Here is a 12354-nt window from a genome sequence, read left to right on the forward strand (position 1 = left end):
GAGGGGGAGAGAGAATCCTAAGCGGGCTCTGTGCTGTCATTTTGGACCCTGATGTGGGGCTCAATCTCACAAACTATGAGATTATGACCTGAGCTGAAATCAAGAGTCAGATGCTCAACTACCTGAGCCACCAGGCATCCCCAATTTTTATTTATTTAGAGGTTACTCAAACTCACAGCCCTGAAATCAAGAGTTGCATGCTCTTCCCACTGATCCAGCCAGGTGGCCCCAGACTGGATATTCCTAATTGATCTAGCTTCAAGTTTGTTGATTCTTCTGCCTGCTCAGATCTTGTGTCAAACCCCTCTACTTAACATTTTTCATTTTTATTATTGTACTTTCCAACTCCAAAATTTCCATTTGGTTCCTTTTTGTAATTTCTATCTTTCTATTAATAGTCTGTTTCTGGTTAGACATTATTCAGGGATGCCTGGGTGGCCCAGTCAGTTAAGCCTCTGACTTCGGCTCAGTTCATGATTTCAGGGCTCATGAGTTTGAGCAAGCCCCACATCATGGTCTATGACAGCACAGAGCCTGCTTTGGATTTTCTGTCTCTTCTTGCTCTCCCTGTCTCTCCCCAGCTTGTGCATGCTCTCACTCTCTCTCTCTCTCAAAAATAAGTAAACATTAAAAACTACAAAACAACAGACATTGTTCTCATACTTTTCCTTTAATTCTTTAGTCATAGCTTTTTTTTTTTTTTTTTTGTTGAGAGCATGAGTAGAGGAAGGAGAGAATCTTTTTTTTTTTTTAATGTTTACTTATTTTGGGGGTGCTTGGTTGGCTCATTGATTAAGTGTCTGACTCTTGATTTTGGCTCAGGTTATAATCTCGGTTTGTGAGTTTGAGCCCTGCATTGGGCTTTGCACTGACAGTGCAGATCCTGCTTGGGATTTTCCCTCTCTGCCCCTCTCCAGCTCATGCTCTCTATCTCAAAATAAATAAACTTTAAAAAAAAAAAAAAAAAAGGTGCTCCTGGGTGGCTCAGTCATTTAAGCATCCGACTTCAGGTCAGGTCATGATCTCTCGGTTCATGAGTTTGAGCCCCGCATAGGGCTCCGTGCTGACAGTGCAGAGCCTGCTTGGGATCCTCTCTTTCCCTCTCTCTCTGCCTCTCTCTCTCTCTCTCTCTCTTTCTCTCTCTCTCAAATAAACATTAAAAAAATTTTAAATAGGGGCGCCTGGGTGGCGCAGTCGGTTAAGCGTCCGACTTCAGCCAGGTCACGATCTCGCGGTCTGTGAGTTCGAGCTCCGCGTCGGGCTCTGGGCTGATGGCTCAGAGCCTGGAGCCTGTTTCCGATTCTGTGTCTCCCTCTCTCTCTGCCCCTCCCCCGTTCATGCTCTGTCTCTCTCTGTCCCAAAAATAAATAAACGTTGAAAAAAAAAAATTAAAAAAAAAAATTTTAAATATTTTTCCCCTGTCTTTTATTTGGAAATGCCACTAACCCCTATATTAGGCAATTTGGATTTGTCCTACAGTTCACTTATGCGTTGTTCATTTTATTTCAGTGTGTTTTTTTCTTTCTAGGTTTTATTTTGGTTGGTTCCTATTGCTGTGTTTTCATATATTCTCCCCCTGATTTGTTCTGTTGCAATTTTTAATCTGCTGTTAATCTTACATAGTGTACTTTTATCTATACCATTTCAGATTTTTTTTACTTTTTCTACCTAACATGCTTACTTTTTCCTTTAGATTCTTACACATATGGAATATAGTTATAGTTTTCTAAATGTCTTTCTTTACTAATTTTATGCTCTATCATTTCTCAGTCATTTATTTTAACTTTTCATTGTGAAATAAGTATAATACAGGAAGTTGGGAAAAAATGTACAGCAATATTCCACGTGCTCTTCACCCAATTTATCCCCATTGTGACAGCTTCTGTAACTGTGGTACTATATCAAAGGTAGGAAATTAATATTGGTACAATGTATAGAGTCTGTTCAGATTTGACCAGTTTTACATGCACTTCTCTCTGCATGCGTGTGTGTGTTCAGGGAAGTTCTGTGGAATTTCATCTTGTATAAATTTTTGTATCCACAACCACCATCAAGATATAGAACAGTTCCATTCCCAGAAGAATCCTTCCTGTTGCCCTTTTACAACCGCATCCACCTACTTCCACCCCATTTATGAACCTGTAACCCTGGCAATTACTAATCTATTCTTCAACTAATATTGTTGTTTCAAAATGTTAATTAAATGGAATCATACCATATGTAACCTCTTGAGATTGACCTTTTTCTCCTATTCAGCATAATTCCCTTGACATCCATCCGTAGTTTGTACCTTTTTTGGGGGTACAAATTGCTGAGTAATATTCTGTGGTATGGCTGTCCCAAGTTTATTTAAACATTCACCTGTTGAAGGACTTCTGTGTTGGTTGCAATTTTTGTCCATTATGAATAAAGCTGTGAACATTCATGTATAGGTTTTTGTGTAAACATGTGTTTTTTTTTTTCTGGGATAAATCCCCAAGAGTACAGTTGCTGGGTGGTAAGGTAATTACATATTTCATTGTAAAAGAAACTGTCTTCTAGAGTTCCTGTACCATTTTGTATTCCCATCAGCTACGTATGAGCCATTTAGTTTTTCTGCATTCTTGCCAACATTTGGTATTGTCAGTATTTTTTATGTTAGCCATTATGATAGGTATGATAGATATCTCATTGTGGTTTTAATTTGCATTTCCCTAATGGCTAATGATTTTGAATGTGTCTGCTCATGTCTTTTACCCATTTTCTAATTGTTTTTTAAATTTTTTTAAATGTTTTATTTACTTTTAAGACAAAGAGAGACAGAGCATGAGTAGGGATGGGGCAGAGAGAGAGGGAGACACAGAATCTGAAGCAGGCTCCAGGCTCTGAGCTGTCAGCACAGAGCCCGACGCGGGGCTCGAACTCACGAACTGTGAGATCATGACCTGAGCCAAAGTTGGACACTTAAGTAACTGAGCCACCCAGGTGGCCCCATTTTCTAATTGTTTAAGTTTTGAGAGTTTATATATTCTATTTATATGTTCTAGGTACAGTTCCTTTGTTAAATATGCAAGTATTTTCTCCAGTTTGTGGCATACTCTCTTTTGTGAACTCTAGACTCCTTTGCTTTCTCAGGCTTTCACTTTGCACAAAGGGAGCATGTTGGACTCTCCCCAGGTTGCTGCTTAGCTCCCCCCTTTTTTTTTGACATTACTTAGAAGCACTCTCCAGGCATTAAGCATGGGTAATCATGGGGCTTACTGTATTTGTTTCCCATTTCTCAGGAATCACTGTCCTTTATTGCCTGATGTCCAGTGTCTTAAAAACCACTGTTTTACCCATTTTGTCTCTTTTGTCTGCCAGGAAGGTAAATATGATCTCTGGTACTCCATGCTAGGAATGAAATCTACCCCCACTCCCCTCCCGCTTTCCATGGCCAAAGCTTTCAATAACATTAGGAACACCTGTTGTTAGTAACTACCGTCTAATAATTCCTTCCTTTCTCAAGTTCTTAAACAGAAAAGGAGGGGGGAATAGAGGCTAAATATAATTCAGACAAAAAGATAATTCTGATGTTGTTCGGTGTCTGTTGAAGCCCAGCTACTTCTAAAAGTTTGCAAATCAATCAGATACAGGCTTAGAGCTAGAAATAGGTTAGCTACCATAGCACAAGATGATGGTGTGAAAAGATTTTAGTGACAGCTTGTGTGTGATAATATATCCTTTCTTGTTCAAGGTTCTCTTTGGATGTTAAGCTAGATTCTGGCTTTCATATGCCTTTTCTCTATTCTTATCCATAAAGTCCTTTTCTCGAAAGAATGGCTATATTTATAAAACCACATTTTCCTATATTTAAAAGGTAGAGTTGACTAGTTAAAAGCAGCCTTTCCAGCCTAAGTGCATCTAGTTAGGTAATTGTCCCTTAACTTTTATTATTAGTTTTGGGACTTACATTAGCATTTATGATGATTTGATGAAAATATACTAGAATTTCTTGAAAGAGTTATCTCTGCATTTTAAAGCTACAGTTATTTATGTAAAAACTCAGAGAGATATAATATTGCTACAGGATCACATAGTTCTCAAACATTGAAGAAAATATTTCTTTGGAGTTATTTTGTGGAATTAGGACACATTTCAATAATAGGTGACTTTGAGCTCTAGGAATCTGCTAGAGTCACCTTTGGGATAGAGCAGCCTCTGCTTGTGCCAGTCTTATCAGGAAAGTTTTATTTCTCTTTCCAGCTTATCACTTTAGCTGATGAACCAAGGGCATAGTTTGTTATATTAGTAAGCTATTTTTTTTTAACAGTTGCTGTCATGATGCCTTGCACGGAGTGGTTACTCAGCGAGTATTTACTGGATGAATGAATGCCTCTTCATTGAGTCACTGCTTCAGTCAACTCCCCTTTATATATTTCATCCAGGATCTTTCCATCTCCATCCTTTGTCATTTTGTTACTTGTTTGTATTTCCTCTGGAGGGGTGAACACAAGGCAAAGAAGAACAACCTGAAATCTTTCTACTGTTTATAAGTAACTCTGATAAGAAAAAAGTATTATATGAGAAGAGATTGAAACACTTGCCTGAATTGCGATTTTGGAGTTGATGCTGATTTATCTATTATATTTTTCCCTACCATTCCTAACAGTGGATGATTTTTTGCTTTACCTTGAAGCCCTGACAAGCTTTTTCTCTTTATAACTGATAGCTGGTGATATGCTTTTTTACTTTTCAATTTTATTTCTAGTTTTTATAACTTTCCTTTTCCTCTGTATGGAGTCCTCTACCTCTTCTTCATTCTTATTATTTTTTTTAAGTTTATTTGTTTATTTTGAAAGAGAAAGCATGTGAGTAGGGCAGTGAGAGAGGAAGAGAGAGAGAATTCCAAGCAGGTGCTGCACTGTCAGTGCAGAGCCCAAGATGGGGCTCAAACCTGTGATCTGTGAGATCATGACCTGAGCTGAAATGAAGAGTCAGACACTTAACTGATTGAGCCAACCAGCTGCCCCCCTCTTCTTTATTCTTTAAATATTTGTGTGTCCTGAGGTCTCTGCATATCTCTCTAGCCTTCTTTGCTGCTAATATTCCACTGTTCTCACCATGCACTCTCCCTTTAAAATCCAAGATTTTAACTTCTGTCACAGTTTGGTTGTAGAGATACCCGGTCTCACCAGTATAACTGCCTATTGGGCACTTTGATTAGTCAGCTGATGGGCACATCACATTTACCATGTTTTATTTTATTATTTCATCTTTTTAATTTTATTTACCTGGTGCTCATCAGGACAAGTGTACTTATTATTGTTATTTTTTGAGATTTTATTTTTAAGTAATCTCTGCACCCGTTGTGGGGCTCGAACCTATAATCCCAAGATCAAGAGTTGCACGCTGCACCAACTAAGCCAGCCAGGTGCCCCAACAAGTGCACTTTTTTTTTTTTTAACGTTTATTCATTTTTCAGAGAGACAGATCATGAGCAGGGGAGGGGCAGAGAGAGAGGGAGACACAGAATCCGAAGCAGAATCCAGGCTGTAAGGTGTCAGCACAGAGCCGGACATGGGGCTCAAACCCACTAACTGCAAGATGATGACCTGAGCTGAAGTCAGTACTTAACCGAATGAACCATCCAGGCACAACCCGTTCCCCGACAAGTCCATTTCTTTATCTCCATCACCTATTTCATTGATCCCCCGTGCCCCCTTCCCCTCTGGTAACCATCAGTTTGTTCTCTATTGTTAAGAGACTGTTTCTTTTTGTGTCTCTCTCTTTTTTTCCCCCCTTTCCTTGTTTAGTTCTTAAATTTCACATGAGTAAAATTGTATGGTATTTGTTTTTCTATGCCTTACTTCTTTCACTTAGCATTATACTCTTTAGCTCCATCCATTTGTTGCAAATGGCAAGATTTCATTCTTTTTTATGACTGAATATTCCATTGTGTATATACCACATCTTTATGCATTCATCAGTTGATGAACACTTGGGCTGCTTCCATATCTTAGCTGTTATAAGTGATGCTGCTATAAAAATAGGGGTGCGTGTGTCCCTTTTAAAAATGTTTATTATTGGGGCGCCTGGGTGGCTCGGTTGGTTAGGTGACTGACTTCAGCTCAGGTCATGATCTCACAGTTCGTGAGTTCGAGCTCCGTGTTGGGCTCTGTGCTGACAGCTCAGAGCCTGGAGCCTACTTCAGATTCTGTGTTCTCCCCTCTCTCTACCCTTCCCCCGCTCACGCTCTGTGTCTCTCTGTCTCATTAATAAATAAACGTTAAAAAAATTTTAAAAAACAATACAAATGTTCATTATTTTTAAAATTATTTTTAGTGTTTATTTTTGAGAGAGAGAGCGTGAGCAGGGGAGGGGCAGAGAGAGAGGGAGACACAGGATCCCATGTAGGCTCCAGGCTCCCAGCTGTCAGCACAGAGCCCGACGCGGGGCTCGAACCCACGAACTGTGATGAGATCATGACCTGAGCCGAAGTCAGACGCTCAACTGACTGAGCCACCCAGGCGCCCCTATTATTTTTAATACTTACTGATTTTGGAGGGAAGAGTGCAAGCGGAGGAGGGGTAGAGAGAGGGAGACAGAGGATCTGAAGCAGGCTCTGTGCTGACAGGCTGACAGCAGCGAGCCCGATGTGCGACTCAAACTCCTGAACCGTGATATCATGATCTGAGCCAAAGTCAGATACTCAATTGACTGGGCCACCCAGGTGCCCCTATTTTAATTTTTTTTTTTTTTTTTTGAGAGAGAGAGCGAGCTGGAGAGGTGCAGAGAGGGGGACAAAGGATCCAGAGTTGACTTTCTGCTGACAGCAGAGAGCCTGATGCAGAGCTCCAACTGATGAACCATGAGATCATTTTGGGAGCTGAAGTCTGATGCTTAGCTGGCTGAGCCACCTAGGTGTCCCTGCATGTGTCTGAGTTTGCGTTTCTGTATTATGTGGGTAAATACCCAGTAGTGCAATTGCTGGATGATAGGGTCTTTTAACTTTTTGAGGAACCTTCATACTGTTTCCCACAGTGACTACACCAGTGCAACATTGAATCCCCCAGCAGTGGAAGAGGATTCCTTTTTTCTATACCCTCACCAACACCTGTTGTTATTTCCTGTATTATTCATTGTAACCATTCTGACAGGTGTGAGGGTGATTATGTCATTGTAGTTTAGATTTGCATTTCCCTGATTAGTGATGATGAGCATCTTTTCACATATCTGTTGGCCATCTGTATGTCTTTTTTTGGAGAAATGTCTGTTCATGTATTCTTTTTAATTGGATTTTTAATTTTTGGGGTGTTGAGTTCATGTAAGTTCTTTATTTATTTTGATACTAATGTTTTATCGGATGTATCATTTGCATATATCTTCTCCCATTCCATAGGTTGCCTTTTAGTTTTGTTGATTGTTTCCTTCACTGTGTAGAAGCTGTTTGTTTGTTTATGCATGCTTTTGTTTATTTTTACTTTTGTTTCTTTTGCCTTGGGGGACATAAAAAATTCTATGGCTGATGTCAGAGACATTACAGCCTGTGCTCTCTTGTAGGATTTTTATGGTTTCAAGTCTCACATTTAGGTCTTTAATCCCTTTTGAATTTATTTTTGTGTATGGTGTAAGAAAGTGGTCCAGTTTCATTCTTTTGCGTTTTGCTGTTCCCTTTTCCCAACACCATTTGTGAAAGAGACATTGTCTTTCCCTTTGGATATTCTTTCCTGCTTTGTCCAAGATTAATTGACCGTATAATTGTGAGTTTATTTCTGGATTTTCTATTCTGTTCTGTTGTTCTATATGTCTGTTTTTGTGCCAATTTCATACTGTTTTGATTACTATAGCTTTGTAATACAACTTGAGGTCTGGAATTGTGATGCCTCCAGCTTTGCCTTTCTTTTTCAAGATTGTTTTGGCTATTTGGGGTCTTTTGTGGTTCCATACAAATTTTAAGATTGTTTGTTCTGTGAAAAATGCTTTTGGTGTTTTTTGTTTTAAGATTTTTATTTTATTTATTTACTTATGTATTTATGTATTTATTTACTCATTTATTTTAATGTTTATTTATTTTTGAAATTAAGTGCGAGTGGGGAGAAGGGTAGAGACACAGGGATCTGAAGTGGGCCCTGAGCTAACAGCAGAAAGACCAATGTGGGACTTGAACTCATAAACTACGAGATCATGACCTGAGCCAAGTCTGACACTTAACCAACTGAGCCACCCAGGCGCTCCAAGATTTTTATTTTTTAAAGTAATCTCTACACCCAATGTGGGGCTGAACTCACAACCCCGAGATCGAGTCTCATGCTCTACTGACCAAGCCAGCCAGGCACCCCAAATGCTGTTGGTATTTTGATAGAGATTGCATTCAATGTGTAGATTGCTTTGGGCAGTATAGACACTTTAACAATATTTGTTCTTCCAATCCAGGAGCATGGAATGTCTTTCTGTTTCTGTGTGTCATGTTGAATTTCTTTCATCAGTGTTTTATAGCTTTCGGAGTACAGCTTTTTCACCTCATTGGTTAGTTTTATTTCTTTGGATCTTATTAATTTTGGTACAGTTATAAATGGAATTGTCTTCTTAATTTTTCTTTAGGCTACTTCATTATTGGTGTATAGAAATGCAACAGATTTCTGAAAATAGTGAAAGTTTTACTTCTTCCTTGCCAGTTTGGATGCCTTTATTTCTTTTTGTTGTCTGCTATGGCTAGAACATCTAGTACTAAGTTGAATAAAAGTGAGGAGAGTGGACGTACTTGTCTTGTTCCTGATCTCAAGCGAAAGGCTCTCAATTTTTCCCCATTGAGGATGGTGTTAGCTGTGGGTTTTTCATATACCGTCTACATTATGTTGAGCTATGTTCCCTCTAAACCTACTTTGTGGAGGGTTTTTATTATGAATGGATGTTGTACTTTGTCAGATGCTTTTTCTGCATTTATTGAAATTATCATATGGTTCTTATCCTATCTCTTATTTTTAAAAAATTTGTTTATTTAGAGAGACAGAGAGTGAGCTTGTGTGAGTGGGGGAGGAACAGAGAGAGATGGAAAGAATCCCAAGCAGGCTTCATGGTGAGCACAGAGCCCAACGTGGAGCTCCATCTTACAAACTGTGAGATCATGACCTGAGCTGAAACGAAAAGTTGGACACTTAACCTACTGAGCCACCCAGGTGCCCCTCCTTTCCCTTATTGATGTGATGTATCACATTGATTGATTTGATAACACTGAGCAACCCTTGCAACCCAGGGATAAGTTCCACTTGATTGTGGTGAATGATTTTTTTAAATGTATTAATAGTTGGATTCAGGGGCGCCTGGGTGGCTCAGTCGGTTGAGCGTCCAACTTCGGCTCAGGTCATGATCTCACAGTTTGTGGGTTCGAGCCCCGTATCAGGCTCTGTGCTGACCGCTTGCTCAGAGCCTGGAGCCTGCTTCAGCTTCTGTGTCTCCTTCTCTCTCTGCCCTTCCCCCCACTCATGCTTTGTCTCACTCTGTTTCTCAAAAATACATGTAAAAAAATTTTTTTGGGGGGGCGCCTGGGTGGTGCAGTCGGTTAAGCGTCCGACTTCAGCCAGGTCACGATCTCGCGGTCCGTGAGTTCGAGCCCCGCGTCAGGCTCTGGGCTGATGGCTCGGAGCCTGGAGCCTGTTTCCGATTCTGTGTCTCCCTCTCTCTCTGCCCCTCCCCCGTTCATGCTCTGTCTCTCTCTGTCCCAAAAATAAATAAACGTTGGAAAAAAAAAATTTTTTTAAATAGTTGGATTCAATTTGCTAGTATTTTGTTGAGGATTTTTGCATCTATGTTCATCAGACATAATGGCCTGTAGTTCTCTTTTTTTGTGGTACCTTTGGTTTGGTATCAGGTTAATGCTGGCCTCATAGAATGAATTTGGAAGTTTTCCTTCCTCTTCTATTTTTTTGGAATAGGTTGAGAAGAGTGGATTTCGACTCTTCTTTAAATGTTTGGTAGAATTTGAGGTGCTTGGGTGACTCAGTTTAAGTATTCAACTCTTGGTTTCGGCTCAGATCATGATTTCATGGTTTGTGAGATAGGGCCTCCCCGTAGGGCTCCATGCTGCCAGCACATAGCCTGCTTGGGATTCTTTCTCTCCCTCCCTCTCTCTATACCCCTCCCTTGCTTGTGTGCACACTCCCTCTCTCTCAAAACAAACAAACAAACAAACTTTTAAAAAGTTGGGGAGGGCGTGCCAGGGTGGCTCAGTCAGTTAAGCGACTTTGGCTCAGGTCATGATCTCGCAGTTCAAGAGTTCAAGCCCTGCATCAGGTTCTGTGCTGACAGTGTGGAGCCTGCTTGGGATTCTGTCTCCCTCTGTCTCTGGCCCTCCCCCACTTGCTCTCTCTCTCTCTCAAAATAAATGAAAATAAACTTAAAAAAATATGATTTTTTAAAAAAGAATCATTTGTTAAAAAAAAAAATGTTTGGTAGAATTTGCCTGTGAAGTCATCTGATCCTGGACTTTTATTTGTTGGGAGCTTTTGATTAGTGATTCAATTCCTTTGCTGGTAATTGGTCTGTTCAAATTTTCTGTTTCTTCCAGGTTCAGTTTTGGTTATATATTTCTTGGAATTTATCTGTTTCTTCTAGGTTTTCCAACTTGTTGGTATATAGTTTTTCATAATTTTCTCATATAATTGTGTGTATTTCTGTGGTGTTTGTTGTTATTTCTCCTCTCTCATTTGTGATTTTATTTATTTGGGTCCTTTCTTTTCTTGGTAAGTCTAGCTAGAGGTTTATCAATTTGATTGATTTTTTTTCCCCCCAAAAAAACCAGCTCTGGGTTTCACTGATCTATTCTATTTGTTTAGTTTCTGTATCATTTATTTCTGCTCTAATCTTTATTATTTCTTTCCTTCTGTTGGTTTTAAGTTTTGTTTGTTCTTTTTCTATTCTAGCTCCTTTAGGTGTAAATTTAGGTTGTTTGAGATTTTTCTTGCTTCTTGAAGTAGACATGTATTGCTATAAACATCCCTCTTAGAACTACTTTTACTGCATCCCAAGGGTTTTGAATGGTTGTGTTTTCATTTTCATTAGTTTCCATGTATTTTTTGTTATTTTATTTACTGGTTGATCCTTCATTGTTTAGTAGCATGTTATTTAATCTCCATGTATTTGTGGTCTTTTCAGAGTTTTTCTTATGGTTGACTACTAGCTTCATAGTGTGTGGTCAGAAAAGATGCATGGTATGACTTTGATCTTTTTGAATTAGTTGAGTGTTTTTTTGTGGCCTAATATGTGATCTATTCTGGACAGTGTTCCATGTGCATTTGAAAAGAATGTGTACTCTGCTGTTTTAGGATGGAATGTTGTGAATATATCTGTTAAATCCATCTGGTCCAGTATATCATACAAAGTCATTATTTCCTTGAGGCGCCTGGGTGGCTTCGCCGATTGAGTGTCCGACTCACTTCATGATCCCAGGGTCATGGGATCGAGCCCCAAGTTGGGCTCCGTACCAAGCGTGGAGCTTGTTTAGGATTCTCTCCTTCCCTCTCTCTCTCCCTCCCTCCCTCCCTCCCTTCTCCCTCTCCCATCCAAGTTGAGTGCTCTGTCTCTTTCTAAAATTAAAAAAAAACAAAAAACAAAAAATAAAGCCATTGTTTCCTTGTTGATTTTCTGTTTAGATGATCTGTCCATTGATGTAAGTGGAGTGTTAAAGTCCCCTACTACCAACTAGTTCCTTTATATTTGTTATTAACTCTTTAATATATTTGGGTGCTTCCATATTGGGTGTATCAGTATTTCCAGTTATTGTATGTTCTTGTTGGATCATCTCCTTTATTATTATATAGTGTCTTTCTTTGTCTCTTGTTGCAGTCTTTTTTTTCTTTTTTTTCTTTTTTTTAAAGTAAGCTTCATGCCCAGTGTGGATCCCAGTGCGGGGCTTGAACTCGTGATGCTGAGATCAAGACCTGAGGTGAGCTCAAGAGTCAGACGCTTAACCAGCTAAGCCACCCAGGCACCCCTCTTGTTACAGTCTTTGTTTTAAAGTCTATTTTGTCTGATAGAAGTATTGCTACTCCAGCCTTCTTTGACATCCATTTGCATGCTGGATGCTTCTCTATCCCCTCAGTTTCAATCTGCAGGTTTCTTTAGGTCTACAATTAGTCTCTTGTAGGCAGCATATAGATAGGTCTTTTTTTTTTTTTTTTTTTTTAATCCATTCTGTTACCCCATCTATGTCTTTTGACTGGAGCATTTAGTCCTATTACATTCAGAGCAATTATTGATAGAAATATATTTATTGCCTTTTTATTGTTTGTTTTGTGTTGTGTGTGAGGATTTTCTCTAATCCTTTTGTTGTCTTTCTCTTTCATGGTTTGTTGGTTTTCTGTAGTGATAGATTTGGATTTCTCTATTCTTTTGCAT

At 39.3% G+C, this 12354-nt stretch overlaps 1 protein-coding gene across 14 annotated transcripts in view; it reads left to right on the forward strand.

Moving 5' to 3' along the window:
* Positions 1–12354, forward strand: part of R3HDM2 (R3H domain containing 2) — a 162120-nt gene that overhangs the window by 44598 nt on the left and 105168 nt on the right. The window contains exon 1 of one of the 14 annotated variants that reach the window (XM_086713016.1): positions 11835–11902. The exons of the other annotated variants lie outside the window; for them this stretch is intronic. The gene's annotated coding sequence lies outside the window, so the exon portion shown is untranslated. Of the gene's footprint in view, positions 1–11834; positions 11903–12354 lie in introns of those variants that run through there. 14 annotated transcript variants of the gene reach the window in all.

The sequence above is a fragment of the Puma concolor genome, chromosome B4, assembly GCF_028749965.1.
Source record: "Puma concolor isolate L17-30 chromosome B4, mPumCon1.1.hap2, whole genome shotgun sequence".
NCBI classification, from domain to species: Eukaryota; Metazoa; Chordata; class Mammalia; order Carnivora; family Felidae; genus Puma; species Puma concolor.